The 17,502-nt window shown below is 34.2% G+C and overlaps 1 protein-coding gene across 2 annotated transcripts in view; it reads right to left on the bottom strand.

Moving 5' to 3' along the window:
* COL5A2 (collagen type V alpha 2 chain) overlaps positions 1-17,502 on the bottom strand; it is a 147,453-nt gene that overhangs the window by 98,155 nt on the left and 31,796 nt on the right. The window contains exon 1 of one of the 2 annotated variants that reach the window (XM_047873651.1): positions 13,116-13,135. The exons of the other annotated variant lie outside the window; for it this stretch is intronic. The gene's annotated coding sequence lies outside the window, so the exon portion shown is untranslated. Of the gene's footprint in view, positions 1-13,115; positions 13,136-17,502 lie in introns of those variants that run through there. 2 annotated transcript variants of the gene reach the window in all.

Genomic DNA, 17,502 nt, shown 5'->3' with positions numbered 1-17,502 from the left:
AAGAACATGTCGCTCTTGAACCAAGGGTCATGAGTTAGAGCCCCATGTTGGGTGTAAAGATTACTTAAATAAATGAAAAATAAAAACTTTAAAAAGTAACTGAATTATTGACAAAAATATTCAACTATGCCTCAAATGTTCCTTCCAGAGTATTTCATCATATGTGTGTGTATGTGTGTGTATAGCCTTTAGCTACACTCACTTCTTGTACTTAGTAAAACAAATTAGAGAAGAAAAGGAGAAATTCTATGTGTTAATAATCACATACTTCTCATGCTAAATTTTACTATTTTGAAAAAATAGTTCCATGTAATCTAATTGATAAAATTTAAAAAGGAATACTGAAGTTTTGATTAATTCAGAGCATAACAGATTTTGATTGTGAAGTATCAGTTCATCCACTGAGGTTTATGTTTTCTTGTCTTATACTAAAATGTCTGTTATTTGAAATATTAAGTCACTGAGATGTACAGACATGTGATTAAACATGCTCATGGCAAGGTTCTCTGACCTCAAGAGGCCAGAATAGCCACGTTTTACATCTATTTTTATGATATGTAATCATAGCCTACTTTTTAGAGACATAAGTAGAAGTTTCCTACCACATCAACATTCCAGAATAACAGTATCATTTTAGTACAAACAACTTCAGAAAATCTGAGAAAAAAAAGAGAACTTGTTTTAGAAAAGGTTACAAACCTGATTATATATTAAAAACCTTTGTAAAAAAAAAAAGAACAGCTTTTGTTAATAACTATAATTAATTTTGTGTGCTTAAAGGAGTTGTAGAAATTTATTAGCCCTTGCTTCAAATATTTAGTAAAAGCTATCGTAACTTTTCAATAATTTGACAGTACTTCTATGTAAACCAAAGTCAATTTTAGAAAGCATAATAGAATTGAAAAACAGTGAATGAAATTCAAATAACCAAATCAAAATGTATAGGAAAAAAAGGTGTATAATTTTAACTATCCATCTAATTCATTGTCAGACTTCAATAAAACAAATTAGTTGAGCACTCACTGCCTGTGAATGTCTGGCTAGGAGCTTTGGCAATAACAACTGGGAAGATACTTAAGCAATTACTCAGAGATGGGGTGTGCTTGGGGAGCATACTCAGATTTGGTTTGTCTCATACTGAGTATTCCATCTAGGGAATAAGTGGAAGAAATGCCAGAAAGTGTCAGTTGCCTCCAATCATAGAAATCCTGAACACCAACTAACAGTGTTGTGTTTAACTGGGTTGATGGTAATGTGATAGCATTGAAGTCTTTCCCTTCATTGAGCAGCAAAAGGAAAGGAGGAAGATTGAGTCTTCTGAGATTGTAGAGTAAGCGGGGAGAATCATAGAGGAGAGAAAGATTCCATGCAGCAAACCAGATAAGTAGTCATTATTCTCGTCCTAGTATGAATCAAGGAGGGTTCAGCCTAAGGACAGAAGGGGAAAAAAAAGAAAAAAAGTTAGAGAGGCAGGTGAAGCCTGATGTTGGTGACAAAGTCAGAGGAGTTCAGAAGTTCCATTTCTTGCAAAATGGAGATTTTCTGGAGCATTTGTCCTGCCTTGAAGAGTGGAAAGACAATTTCTTTCAGTTTTCTTTCAGGTGTCTATTTCTGAACAAGCAACTGGGGAGATATGCAGGAAATCACTGCCTTGCCCTCACAGACCTTACAAACTAGTAAGGACATAGCCATACAGAATTGGTTCACCATTCCAGAAAGCTCTTCTTTCGCCAATAAAAAAAGAAACAAGTGTCAAAAATGGTACGCTGATCAATGTTCTTTTGTAGTGAGACAGATTCCTAGATCTAACATCTTCTCCATGCCATTCTGAGGGTTATTTAGTACCTCTAGACCTCCATTCTGTTCCAATGTCAGTCACTGCAGCAACTTTTCCTGTCACCAGCAAGGAAGCTTTTACAGAGTTGATAGTAATCATAACCTGAGCCTGAAAATTATTCTATTAAGGTACCTGAAAATATAAACATAACAATCCCTTGGCAATTTGCTGGACTGCATTGGATTACATCATTTTCAACAGTCTCACATAAAACAAATTCAAATTTGATGAACTATAAAGTAAAAAAAAAAACTACTTAAAAAAAGATTTTGGAATTTAGGAGTTACCAAACACCAAGAAATAAAGGGCAAATTGTATCATAAATGGCAATGCAAAAAGTTCTATTTATATCTCTTAAGCCTGGCCAAATGAGGGAGATGGGGTGGATAACCAGTTTTAAGATTTACAAAATGAAATCCCCCTAGTTCCAATTAATCCATCATTAGTGAAAACACTACCTCCTACATGCCTTATTAACCACATGAAATTAGTACAACCTGAGAAGTTATAAGAGGGATTATTTTCAAAGCCGTCTTGCCCATCTCTCCAGGTCCACGACCTAGGGTTAGCTGGAATATGTATAATGTATATAATAGATCTTCAATTTATTTCACAATTTTCCTTCTACTTCAGTTTTTCATTTCAGCTTATGTTTATGGCTGAAGTCAAATAATAAAAGCACAAGCTTGATTTAAAAACAACTAACTTCTCATTCAAACCAACCAAACAGCAAAAACAAAACCTACCACAGACAAGTCATGGATTTCTAGATTATTATCTCAACCCCTTAGCAACTTTTTTCTTGGATAATAACATGGATAATAACATGTAATACGTAATTTATACTGAAAATATTTTATGACCAAATATTGCCACACAGGTAACTGTGTGTTATTTATAGTAACACACACATTTTCAGTGCTCCATGAAACCGTAGAGTACCTATCTGCTAAGAGAAACACTACCTAAGCTTGCAAATATAATATCTCAATGATTTCTAACAAATCCTACTCATTTGTGTCGTAAATAGTGGTTACCAACAGTGATCTGAAAAGCTAAAGGCAGTTTATTGTTAATGATAATCTGCAGGGCTAAAGTGTTTCAATTGTTTCCATTGTTTCCATTTCAAACAGTTGCAAACATTATGACCATACCTACACACTTATGGAGGTTTCCAGACTGATGACAATGAACTAGTGACTCTGGAAGTTGTATATTGGCCTTTTTTTAAAAATTTATTTTATAAGAGTTATCAAAATAGAAGACAATTCAGTCTAAAAGGACTTTCTTTACTCGATAGCTGTCATAGTAGTGGTAGCTGAAGTAGCCATGGAATATGGCTTTGAATTGAGTACTTTATGTGCTAATACTGTCCAGAAGTTTTATATACCTGATCTCATGAAATCTTCAACAGAGTGTCATTCCCATGATGTGACAGTAGTGGCTCACAACAATTAAACAGCTTGTCCTGGGTCAAGATTGCCACACTTTAGAAGTGAGAGGCCCAGATCTGAAACTAGACAGTATTTGTAGGTGTGACCTTTTCCATCAGGAATGAAGATCAACAGAGAAGTAAGATTTTGTTAATCATCCATTCTTCATCAATCACATTCACTCCCTAGATGGGAAGTGGTCAGGTAGATATTATAATAAAATCACTGTTAGCATGGAATCTGCTGAGGCAGAGCCCTGATTCATTTTCTGATTTCTCAGCACTGAAAGTCTAGAATCTTAATGTTTCATCCAAGCTGTATTCATCAAATTTATTTTTTAATGTTAATTTATATGGCAAATATTCCTAAGAAATTATATGAAAAATCAACATATTCTGCATACCAGAAGTTTCCATTGAGTTTATTATCATAGTCTAATTGAAACATTACTGTTATATATGTAAACATATATAAGAAATATAGTTTTGTATGTACGTGTTGTGGTTATAGATATTTTCTTTTATAGAAATGGTTATATACCCTCATATTAGGCACTTGTAAATCTTTAAAATAAATACATATATAGACAAAAATATTACATATCTATAAATATCAAATTGTGTGTTTATATATTCACACATACATGCATATAGACATGCATAAACATGATAAAACTTATGATGCCAAAATTACGCCATGATACTGGGGGGAGAGGGAGGTGGTCAAATTGTCAAACTTGGTTTATTTTTTTACGCTCTTAAATTTTATTTTACACTATATTTATTTCTATACTTAAAATTCTACCTAAATTCACTTTTATTCCAATAAGTATAGCCTTTTTTTCCTTCTTGCCATAAGTTCACTTTCTTGATAAATACATTTAATTTGGTACAACCAGTAAAACATGGCAAGCTTCAAGCTTCCAGCCACTTGTAACCTAGACTTTATTTTCATTTAGCCACTAATGGATCAGACATTTTATTTTCTCATAATGTCATCATTTTGAAAACAAGACAAATGTCAAATAAAATGCTTAGTCCATATTCCATCCATATCTTTAGCATACTAGAAATCTATATTCTACAATTAATAACTTCTTTCTTTATTCATGTCCCTTCTGAATAAAACTAACTGAATAAAACCAACTGGACTGAATGAACAGACAAAATCACAAAGACAGTACTTCAACATAGCAGTAAAATGTCATTTTTAGATCTTGGGTAAATTATTTTTTATTGGCCTTTTACACAAAATAATGTGGTTCAAGATTTATAAAAACTTTCATAGAAAATAAGAACATAGAGATGGCTTCTAAAGATTTAAAACTAGGTCACATAATAATGATATATATATCAAGTCCACATCAAAATCCAAACTCTGTGTTGGATCATATTACTTTATGAAGTCACTTTGTGAAGTGGCAGGAAGTTTTATGTTCTGATCCTTATTGGAGAACGAATTTACTGGTTAGGGTTCATTTTGCATTGGAATTTTAAGCAGTATTACTTTGATACAGTCACATTTTGCATATTAAGCAAATAGGGATATTTCCTACTTGCATAGAGAAATATGTGTTCTCTCATTTTACTTAAAAATCTATATCTATATCTGTGTCTATATCTATGTATCTATATCTGTACCTATATCTATATATGTTACAGACTATAGATATATATATGTTATAGGCTATCTTTCACTTTCCCACTGTGTTATCCATGGATTCAAAAAACATTTTCCTCTCCTCCTCACCATGGGAAAAACAACAGTACATGTGGGACGGAATCTGAGCTGGCTCTTCCGTATCCAGGAGAAAAAACGGTGGGGGTGGACAGGAGCTTGTGCAGTCCTCACCAAGATTTGAGCCGCTGTTCAATGCAAGGCGATTGGTGAATGAATAATGAGGGTCTAGAGTTTCTCAGATATGATAAACTTTTAAAGAGAACCTAGAAATCAATATTTGGGGTTTTTTTGTTTTTGTTTTTGTTTTTGTTTTTTGACATCTCTCACTTTTTTTAATGTTATGTAATTCAAAATGTTTTAAAAGCACTGTGTGCACGAAACAAAACATACGTGCAGGCCTTATTCAGCCTATGAACTCCAGGTAGGATTCTCTGGTTTAGGGTATAATTTTATGATATATTTCCAGACTTTGCTTAGTTCTACCTTTAATTATTCATTAATTTGTTCTAATTTGCATCTATTTTATATGATACCCCACACATGGGAAGTTTAGGAAGGAACGCTGTGAATGCTGTGAATGAATAGAAACATAATTCATTAAAATATTTATAGGTATATGTATATACACCTGTTTGTAAAAACACATATATTTCCTTGCTCTGTCAATTGAGATGGTATAAACAAAAAATGACTCCCCAGTAGCAGTGAACATATCTAGGTCCCAGATTGTGGTTTCTAATACCATACTCCAATAAAAGAAGGCTCTTTGGAGAAAACACAGATTTTATGACCGAAACAGGAAATATACAATATATGCCTACAGCGTCTTATAATGCTAAAAAGTAAGCACTAACAAAAGAAAAAAGAAAAAAAAAAACCCACAATGAGGGTATAACAAAGATATACCACAGCCACTTGGAAGAATTCCCAATGACCAAAGTGGGAACAATTTGACCAACAACAAAAAAAGAAAAGTAGCATTAAATTATTACCCAAAGTTTAAAATAAATACCCATGAGTACACACTGATATAAATAAACGAACAAATGAATGAATGGATGAGTGAATGGAATGTGCAGAATTCCAAATAATTTATGGAGATACTCCACCTCAAGGAGATGGAACATAACTCTCACTCCTTAGGTGTGGGCTGCACATAGCGACTCTCTTCCAAAACAACAGTAAATTTACAGTAGAGACAACTGACAGACACTACTTCAGCCGGGGAAGGAAGTTTAACATCAGTAGAACAAGTCATGTTGATGGTTGAGAATGGCACTTTACCTCTGAGGATGTCCTCCCCCAAATCCACAACCCCAGTCTAATCATTAAAAGAAAACTTAGACAAATTCCAATTAAGAAGCATTCTAAACTGTCAAGGTCCTGGAAAACAAGGTAAGTCTAGGAAACTCTCACAGCCAAGAGGAGGCTAAGAAGACATGACAACTAAATGTAATATGGTATCCTGGGTGGAATAGTCCTGGAACAGAAAGAGCTCATTAGGTAAACCCCAAGGAAACCTGAATAAATATGAAATTTAGTTAATAATAAAGTGTCAATATTGGTAATTTGTGTTAATGTAAGATCGTAAGAAGAGGGGAAATTGAGTCGGGAGTGAATCTCTACAATTTTTCTGTAAATCTAAAACTTCTAAAATAAAAATGTATTTTAAAAAATACATTTAATACATAGTTAAATTATGCCAAAATAGAACTGTTTAGCATTTCTATAATTATCAAGTATAACAAGCAAGAATGAAAATAAGCATCAAAGTTAAGAAAATCATTTATACTAAGAAAGAGAATTCATTTTAACATATATACATACTCCATTCAACACTATATAGAATAAAAAACAAAACAAAAGTTTCCCAGTATATTAAAACACAAAGAACATGCCCAAGGCTTCAAAGATAAACACAGTCCTCTGACTCCCACTCCAGAGCCCTTGCCTGGGGAACAAGTTGCCTTCTTTCCTTTACTCGGTCTTAGATTAGAGAACTATTGTGAACACCAGTACATTTTAAGCCAGGAGGCACATTTAGCATTTGATCATGAAACAAAGATATGTTTATAGAATGGAAAGCTAAACATAGAGATACCACTGCATTTCAGCAAAACTAATGATAAGGATACAGAAAATGTATGGATATGTATGTATATACAGAGAGGAAGACAGAGAATGGGGAAGTTTATCTTTGCTCAGATTGTAAAATGCCATATTGTCAGAGCTTTAAATCTTCATAGTCCTTTCCTTTTAGGCTGTTATCTGTACCCTTTCTGATTTCTGTAGTAAGTCTTATTTTTCACTGTAGAAATTTAGTACATACTAGGAAAAACAGTGTCTTGTATCAAAAGAGCCAGGCTTAGTAATTACTAGCAGGGACACCTTGAGTAAGTTATTTATTTTCCTAAGGCTCAGTTTTTTCTAATTTAGAAACTAGGTTTACTAATTCTCACCTCAAATAAAATGAGATAATTTACATTAAAAAGAGTAAACTATTAAGTATGACTTATTTTAATATTTTGTTAGTTGATATAATTCAAATATTCTATCCTAAAATGTCCTAAAAAATCATACCTTGCCCATTTGAGATTTAAAAATATTTTTAATAATAAATAATTATTCTTTTATGAAAGGAACTTTTAAATAGCCAGGTGTATTCCTTTTAATAGAGATGTGCTGAAGTAAGGCATTTTGCGAATTAAAGCAGGATTGACAGGCAGAGAGATGGGAGTTGAGTAACATGAGCTAAGGAAATTAGCTGGAAATATAGTGTGAAACCGACCAATGAAGACATTGGTTAATTCATATGCATAAGGTCACAGTAATAATAAGAATCATTTATTAAGTGTTTACATTATACAAGGCATTTTTCAGATATTATCTGATAAGTGTTCAAATTTTTATTTGAGGTAGAAATTATTTTCCTATTTTCCCGTATTATAGATAGAAGGACTGCAGCTCACAGAGGCATATGATTTCCCCAAAGTAGTAAAGAGTCACTTTTCAAAGCCTTATTTACGTGACTGCAGAAGGTGTGTTCTTCATATTACTTTAGCTAACAGCTATGTTGTTAATATACAGTAGAGTGCCCTTCTGACTAGGATGATTTATTTGTGGCTCTGGTTAAAGATTTCCTCTTGCCCAATAAATGAAGTAAGTTTATAAAGTCACATAGGTCACATGGTTAAAGCAATATTTAAAGTTAACAAATTCTCATCTCTCAACTTTCCCCTGAATTTTTGAAATCTATCAGTGCTGCAGAGAAAGACTGAAATGCACTGCTAACTTTCTTCTGGATTCTTAGGGTATATTTTGACCTGTAAATAAAGTTAACTGGCCAGTTAATTGGATCAAAGTGATTATAGGATTTAGTAGTAAAGCTATCTCTTTTAAAATCTTTTTAAAGATCCAGTTGTCCAGTAATATTTTAGTTATTTAATTTCATAATGAAGTTTATGTCAAGAATCAAAGACCAAAAGTTAAGCTTCATGATACTGAGGAAATAATTTGAGATGTTTTATGGATAATCATTGTATAGATACTATTGAACTCTTTTCTGGAGTCTCTTAGGTCTTATGCTAAGTGACAATATAAATTTGATGTAATTTTTCCCTTATCTATGTAAATATTGAAAACATTGCATAGACTTGGCAAACTGCAGTTGGAATAGATGCAGACTAGTCTAAAAGATTTATCTTTTTAGGTTTATTTATTTATTTTGAGAGAGAGAGCAGGGGAAGGGCAGAGAGAGAGAGGGAGACAGAATCCCAAGCAGGCTCCACCTGTTAATGCAGAGCCCTACTTGGGACTTGAACTCATAAACTGTGAGATCATGACTTGAGACAAAATCAAAGAGGCAGATGCTCAATCAACTGAGCCACCCAGGCTCCCCACGGCTATTCTATAAGATTTAAATTAAAACTACATTTTGATAGTTGAAAATAACTTTAAACCAAAAATCTCTTCAAAATAGTAAAGTTATTTCTACTACTTTCCAACTAAATATGTCTACTACTTTCCAACTAAAAATGTCTAAATATGTCTAAACATTTATAATTCGCAAATTCCTTTTTTTCTCATTTTTGAGATAAATGCCTAAAATCCACAAGTAGACTGTAGACTAGGATTTTCCATATGGCAGTCAACAAGCTCACCATAATTTTAATTTTTCTAAATTAGTACATACCACATACCATTATTTCTATATATTTTCCATTAAAATCTATTTTAAGGCACCTGGGTGGCTCAGTCAGTTAAGCGTCCGACTTTAGCTCAGGTCATGATCTCACAGTCCGTGAGTTCGAGCCCCGGGTCAGGCTCTGTGCTGACAGCTCAGAGCCTGGAGCCTGCTTCAGATTCTGTGTCTCCTTCTCTCTTTGCCCCTCCCCTGCTCATGCTCTGTCTCTTTCTGTCTCAAAAATAAATAAAAACATTAAAAATTTTTTTAAATAAAAAAATTTAAAAAAATCTATTTTAAGTTGACTCTTCCATTTTTGACCTTTAAAACTTTAAACGTAGTTCTAAAAAAACCTCAGATTTGACAAACTATATAGTTTTTCCTAATATACATGTAAACATAAAACCTGCAAAATATAAAATGTTATATGCTACCTAAAATTATCTCATGTACCATCAAGACTAATGTCTTATGTTAGATCATAGAACTTTAGACTGTAATTTTTAAAGTTAGCTTATAATCATAAATGGTTTATATTTTAAGGAAAATAAATCATCCTACAATTAAAAAATACTTTTTAAGTTTATTTATTTATTTTTAGAGAGTGGGAGAGAGAGAGAGGCAGAGAGAGAATCCCAAGCAGGCTCCACACTGTCAGTGCAGAGCCCCATGCAAGGTTCGAACTCATGAACCATGAGATCATGACCTGAGCTGAAATCAAGAGTCAGATACTTTAACTGACTGAGCCACCCAGGTGCTCCTAAAAAAGAATACTTTAAACCCATGCTGAGGAGATCATATTTTTGAATGCCACCTAAGCACTATGTACTTGCTTTACTTGTAAGGATGCACTGTATGTAGGTTTAATAATTGAGTGCACATATTAAGAACTCAATAAACCATAGTCTCAAAATAATAATAATTATTATTGTTATATTCATGAATATCCATTAAGGAATAATAACTTAAATCATTATCCAATCCATTTCCTCAACTTTCAGAGCACTCATCCTCAGATTTTATACTCACATAGAGTCAACCAGAAATTTCTCTCCATACTTCACCTTGATCATTTCCCTTTCTTTCTACTTTCAAGATCACAGACATCCGGCAGATTTCTTTCTACTATTGCTACCCTGAAATCTATTTTAAATGCAGCTACTAAAACTGTCTTCTTAAGTGGCACTCCAACCATGTCACCTTTCTCAAACCTCAGCAGTTGCCCTCAGTTGCACTCTGTCCCAGTAACAAATTTGTCCACACCTTCAGAATTGAGTCATTTTCTACATTCTGATCATTGTTCACACCTTACAGACCTTATCTGCTGTCCCCTTACCTGTCTGTGAATTGGCCTATTCATTCTCTTAAATGTTATTTTGTATGCTAATTAAAAACCTAGATTCTTACATAAATCTTTCTCACATCTCTCTCCCAATTTGTGACCCATAATATTCCCTGGGTTCTTAGCCTCTAGTTTTGTGCCATGGAGTATGCCATACAGAGTAAGTACTTCCTAAACTACCAAGCTTCCTATACTTGCATGCGTCATCTGTACCACTATTTGGAGAGCTGCTGAATATTGTTTGCAGTTTGTACACTTCATAAAGTCTCCAACTGGGGGAGCCAGTGGGAGCTGACATTCCTTCCAAGCTCCCCTTGTCACGCTATAAGCCCTAGTTTGAAGGCCGCACCTACTGGAAGAAGGAAGCCCTTTTTGTTTGCACAAGGTGCAAGGTGTAGTACACAAGGTGTACTACTTGTACAACTTGTACTACTATCTACTTGCCTAGGGTCACCGAGAGGTGATGCTTTCTCTAATTCATACAAAAGCTATGTAAAGGCTAGACTTGGCCCCGTAGTCGAGGTTAATATTTCACAATGTAGAATTTTTCCTAACTTAATTTTTTCCTAACATAGTCGCTCCCACATTCTGTATTAGAGTGAGGCTTCTTTGATGGTATTAATGCAGTCTTTATTCAACAACTAGGGCCTGAATATCCATTATGTCCCTTATACTTTACAAAAAAAAAAAAAATCTTGTTATCAAACGACTTAAGCTCTTATTGGAGAACCAAAGCACACACATGAAACATTCAAACCAACATACATTTTGATTTCAGTGTGAAGACCAGTGCTCCAGGCAATGAAAGAGAGATGCATGAATATTAGATTAACCCTCCAAAACTTCACAGGGGAAGCAAGTCTTAAACCAGCCTTTGAAAATAGAGTAAGATGTGGCTAGGCTATAGCAAAGAATGAAGACATTACAGCACCATGGAAAATGTCCTACAAATGGAATGTCACATGTATTGTGTGTTCAATCTTTAAAAACATATAGCTGAAGAAATTAATTCTTAAAAAATTTGACATGATAATGAAGATTAATATTTTAGGGATCAACAGGGTAGAATTTTAGGTCCAATCTGTTTCCCAGATCTTTAGGGAGAGAAAAAAAGCCTAGTGTTTGTACTTATCATCTGCAAACCAGATGGTTATGGAAAGGGGTGCAGGCTCTCAAAGGCATTCTTCCTCTGTATGAAGCATGTTGCTGTGATGTAAGACTCTTGAGCCTCTAAAAACAGTAAACTCAAAAGCACTTGAGGGTTTTCTGAACAAATCAAATAATCAAAAGATACATAAATAAAGAATATGCAATGTGATACAGATTAAAAATAGGAATCTCTGTTTCAGTAAGCAAGTACCTAGTTGGGAATTTGCTTACGTTCACATCGTTAGGACAGCAAAAGCTTTGTTTTGAGTAACAGTTTTCTTAATGGAGAGGAAGGAAAAACAAATAATCAGTGCTTGTTTATTATAAATGTTGAATTAGAAAACTGTACAGTGATTTTATAAATATATCCTTAGCTTCATAAGGACTCAGTAGGCTGCAATGTTCTTGTTGTAACTACACAGTGCTGAAAGATTGGGACCAAATGAAAATATATGACCAAACATAATATATATGATCATTTTTCAGATAATCTGACTGGATGAATTCCATGAGGCGTCTTGTTAAATTTTAAAAATACACACATTTTTAATCAGGCTTTTTTTAATTGTAATGAACCTAAGAAATGAGAAAGTGCTTAAAATTCCAAGTAATGTGAAACACTAGATACACTATCTAGTCTGTATGAGTAGAATATCCTCAGTGGTAAGTACAATTTGAGTACTGAGCAGCCCTGACTTGCTGATGTGAATGAAGAATTCTCCATTTGGTTCTGAGTAGGAACAGATGCCTCCTCTTCTTTTAGAAAGGAAATTACATTCTACATAAGAGGAACTCTGCACTGCCAAAATAATAAGATAAGAGATTTCATCATCTCCTGGAGTACATTAGCACGCAATTTCCCTACTATTACTCTTACTGAACTAGCTCTTCTTTGAGTTTGGAACCTCATGGAATGCTGAACACATTGCTAGTGTTCAATGCTAGTTCAATGCTAGTCCACAAACAGCATTACCTTCAGAGCATTGTAGAACTGTTTTTAAATCTCTACACTATGGAACACTGGAAGCCATGTGCTTCCTTACCCCAGACTCTGAGTAAGTGGTGTATAAGGGGATATAAGGATTTTTGCATATAGAAAGCATTAGAAATACTACATGGGTACTATTGGAGCACCTGAGTGGCTCAATCTGTTGGGTGTCAGACTCTTGATTTCGGCTCAGGTCATGATCTCACAGTTCGTGCGTTTGAGCTCTGCACTAACAGTATGGAGCATGCTTGGGATTCTCTCCCTCTCTCTCTCTCTCTGTCTCTGCCCCTCCCCTGTTTGTGCTTTCTCTCTCTCTCTCAGAAAAAAAGAAAAGAAAAGAAAAAAGAAGAAAAAAGAAGAGAAGAGAAGAGAAGAGGAAAGGAAAGGAAAGGAAAGGAAAGGAAAGGAAAGGAAAAAAAGAAATACTACAATACTATGCAGGTACCATACATCTAATAGATATCTTACTTAAATAAGTAAAATAATGTGAAAAAATCACTTACATCAGGAATTAAGAATAACTTATTCCTTGAGCATCTTTTTCTTGTTTAATATTTTTCCATAGGTTCATGGCAGTGTTCACTGAGTTTCCTATTTAATAGTAAAAATATGGTAATGCAGATATATTATAGCTCACTAAAATCATGCAACTAAGCTGAAAATACAAAAGATTCATTCATACAACCCCAAATATTTATTGAATACTTATATTGAATATTTATAGCATACTATGTAGGTTTTATACTGAACTCCAAGAAAACAAAGTGAATTAAGACATCACCCCTCCTTTGAGATTTACAGACTAATAGAGGAGATCAATTCACAAATAATCAGTTATAATAGTACATGGTTACATGTGAAATAGAAGTATGTACTAGATGCTGTGGTATCCAGAGGAGTGGCATCCAAATCAAAATCAAACTGGGGATCAAAATCAAATAATTTATAATTATGTACAGTTTCTTGGATAACATACTAAATCAGAAACTCTATGAAGGCAAAATGTTTATCTGCACTTACACTACTGTATAATCAGTGCCTACTACATTACCTAGATCATTGTAGGCATTTAAAAAATTAAATGAGCTAAAGAAGATTTCATTCAGTAGAATTTCTATGGAAAAAGTACAATATTTTAAAGAAAAGAATATATTTTCTGGGGTGCCTGGGTGGCTCAATCTGTAAGCAGCTGACTGTTGATTTCGGCTCAGGTCATGATCTCATGGTTTTTGAGTTCAAGCCCTGCATTGGGCTCTGCACTGACAGTGTGGAGCCTGCTTGGGATTCTCTGTCTCCCTCTCTCTGACTCTCTCTCTCTCTCTTCAAAAATAAGTCAAACTTTTTACATGTAATATAAATATATGTAAATATATAATATATATTTGCTAAGTTGCCTATCAGAGAAATTCTGTAAGAAAGGTGAGTTCAAGCTACAAAAATATATAAGATAAGGAAAATTTTTGGGTTTTTTTCTGAGAATGAAGATCAGGAAGAAAAAAGAGAGTAGAGATATAGAGGTAGAGAGAGAAAAAAGAGAGAGAAATGGGGAGAGAGAGAAGAGTGAGGAAGGATGGAGAAAGAAAATATTGAAATCTTATTCCTTAATAATGTGATCTTTGTCTAGAACCCTAAATCTTCAATTCAATTATTAAATCTTCACAGGCTTGGCATGAATGCCCTTTATTGTGTATGAGTGAGGTGCTGACTCTCACAGCTGGAATCACATGTGTCAAGACAGTAGAATTACACAGAAGGCAAAGGATCATGGATTTAGGGAAGTTACATGCAATTTAATTGGAAAGTGGCCTACAGCTAACATTTTGATTATAGTGAAGACATCTTGATCTGATTTGAATATGTATGGGCAATGAAGAAGATGGGGAAAGGTATTCTAGGAAGGTCTTGGAGAAGATACAAAATTGTGAAATGATACCACTTAAGAACTATGCTGGGAAAGAAAAGAAAGCATTCATGTGGGCAGTAAGTGAAGATAGCATAATTAGGAACCAAATTATTAAAGGCCCTGGCTGTTAACTAAAGAAAATGAACCTTATTCAATGCTATAGGGAACCATTTTAAGAAAAATAATCAGAACAGTACACAACAATTAAGAAAGTGGAAATATCTAACACAGTAATAATAATGTGGATTTATATTGTCATTATCTCAAAGGCAGATGGTATGCATACTGGAATGCAAAAATACAGGCCATTACAAACATCTGCTTGCTAAAATTGAATTTTAAGCATCTAGACAGATTTGAGCAGGAATTGATGCCGGCTGTATCATGGGTGCTTATTTCTGTCTACTAATTATTTACAACAATTCAACTTGGCATTTGGGTAAAAGAAGGAATGCTATATAAATCATTTAATTTTAGGAAAGGGAGCTTAGGAAAATGTGGTCATTATAAAAAAGTAAAAAGGAATAGTTTAAAACAAAATAAACCACAGAAAGTCTGGAGACTATTTTAAAATACACCATTAGAAGCCCAAGATGAATTTTTTGTCATGAATCATAAAAACAAGCCAGATGCAAAAAAAAAAAAAAAAAAAAGTAAAAAAAAAAAAAAAGATGCTTTCACAGCAAAATGTTACAGTAAAAGCTGACTTCACAGAGCAATAGGCATAAATTGTAAAGATTTCCAAATCAAAGGGAAAAAGGGAAACTTCTTAAAGGTGACAGATCACATACAATTAGAAATTAAGCCGACCAGAAAAATATTTGTGAAACTATCATATAAGAAAATTCAAGGAGGGGCGCCTGGGTGGCGCAGTCGGTTAAGCATCCGACTTCAGCCAGGTCACGATCTCGCAGTCCGTGAGTTCGAGCCCCGCGTCGGGCTCTGGGCTGATGGCTCAGAGGCTGGAGCCTGTTTCCGATTCTGTGTCTCCCTCTCTCTCTGCCCCTCCCCCGTTCATGCTCTGTCTCTCTCTGTCCCAAAAATAAATAAACGTTAAAAAAAAAAATTTAAAAAAAAAGAAAATTCAAGGACAATAATGAAAAGAATCCTTAAAAATGTCAAAGAGAAGAAGGAATCCAAGTCCAGAATACATAGGAATCCTAAATATAAAATCATACATTGGAGTAATAGTCAAATAATGCTTAGTTATTTTCTATTTTGGTTTATTCATTTGAAGATTTCAAAACTTTACTGTATATTGAAGTAGGCATGCCACAGGTACTGAATTCAAATTGCCAAAAATGCATTGTTTTATTCCTTAGAAAATCTGGCCCAGGTAAACATCTATGAGGCAATAGCATCTACAAAAAAAATTATGAAAGAACTTAAAAGTGAATAGGGAATCAAGGCATGTTATCTGTCAATAACAAATTACACCAAGCCAGAAAAGGTAAATTGTCAACATGACCCTCATTCCAGAATCCATTGAAGACCTTGAAAATCTAAGACTCATTTCACCCAGTCAGTTCAATGGACTCTGTTATAAAGTGGGGGATAACTATGTTCTTAATACAACAGAACTCACTGGGAATGGTCCCAAAAGAGGAAATGATGCTTGACTAACCTATTAGAGTTGTCAAGCAAAGTAAGCATTTGGACAGAAGACAATTGGTGAATATAATTTATTTATATTTTCAAAAGTTCTCTGACAAGGTTCAGACCAAAACTACTTGAATGTTGAGTCACCATGGGATTTAGGAAGATGTTTTGACATGTATAAGGTGTCAGCCTAGAGTCAGGAAACAAAAAATAGGGCCGATTAAGTACTTCTTCAGGTAGAGAAGTTCAAATGTCGGAACCTTCCAGGGAGTAGAGTGTTATAACTTCTCTAGAAAAAGCAGTGCCTACAAAATTCTCTGGACTTATAGATAACATCAGAGTGATTTTTACCTTTGAGTCTGACCATAAGACTTCCCCAAAATTCCAGCACCCCAGCAATGTCTCATGAGTAAGGCAATGAGAGGAGAAGAAGAAGGACTGGGGAGGAGAAGAAGATTTATCTCCTCTCTGGTAGTTTCGGCTCCTCTATCAAATGAGCTGCTAGGAAATTTCTTGAACATTTTATCACAAATCCTTAGAATCACTACTGGACAATCCTAAACTCTTCTAGGAATTAAAAAACCAAATTGTGAGTGATTATCATAAAAAAGTTCCATGATGCTCTTGGTAGATAGATAAAGGACTAATGAACTTCTTTGTGGAAAATATATTTGCACAAAAATAAATTTCTATCCATTTGGGGGCTGGGAGATCCAAATTTCCCTTAGATGACAAGCTACATTATGATAGGAAAGACTCAGAAAAATAATCTGAGTTCTGCATAGTTCATCCTTAAGATAGTCCAGCAAGAAGCTAGTTTAAAAAGCCAACATATTTGTGAAGAGAGAAAAGTATACAAGTAAAGTAGTATGATACTTTACAGTCATAAATAGCTGAGCGTAGAATATGTCATGGGACTTGGGTTGTCACATCTAAGGAAAGATCAATAAAGAAAGAATCCAGTGAAGGACAGGCACAGATCCAAGGCAGGTAAGCTATCTGAATAAATCCACAGAGAAGCTGTGGGGCTTCCAGGCTGAGAAGATGAGATCAAGAAGAGTGTGATAGGCCAGCAAAATATACTAAGTCTTGGAGGGTGTAAACAGACTGGAAAGATGTAAATAGAGGATTAAAAACAGAAGAACATTATAGAGTTTGTATTAAACAAAATCCATACCACTCTCCAATATGGTGCTAGAAAATTATAAAATACCACAAAAACCAAGATTTAGCTAAACCTAGGAATAGTAGACAAGGTATAAGATACTTAGGAGTACTTTTAAAAGTCTTTTACCCTTACATATTCTAGAATCATAGATTTAGCTGAGTCTTCATTTTTTTGCAAAGAATCTTCACTGTACAAACTTGATCCTACATACAGATTACTA

This window comes from Prionailurus viverrinus, chromosome C1, assembly GCF_022837055.1.
Source record: "Prionailurus viverrinus isolate Anna chromosome C1, UM_Priviv_1.0, whole genome shotgun sequence".
In the NCBI taxonomy this organism is placed as follows: domain Eukaryota; kingdom Metazoa; phylum Chordata; class Mammalia; order Carnivora; family Felidae; genus Prionailurus; species Prionailurus viverrinus.
This window is presented reverse-complemented; position numbering and strand designations above follow the sequence as displayed.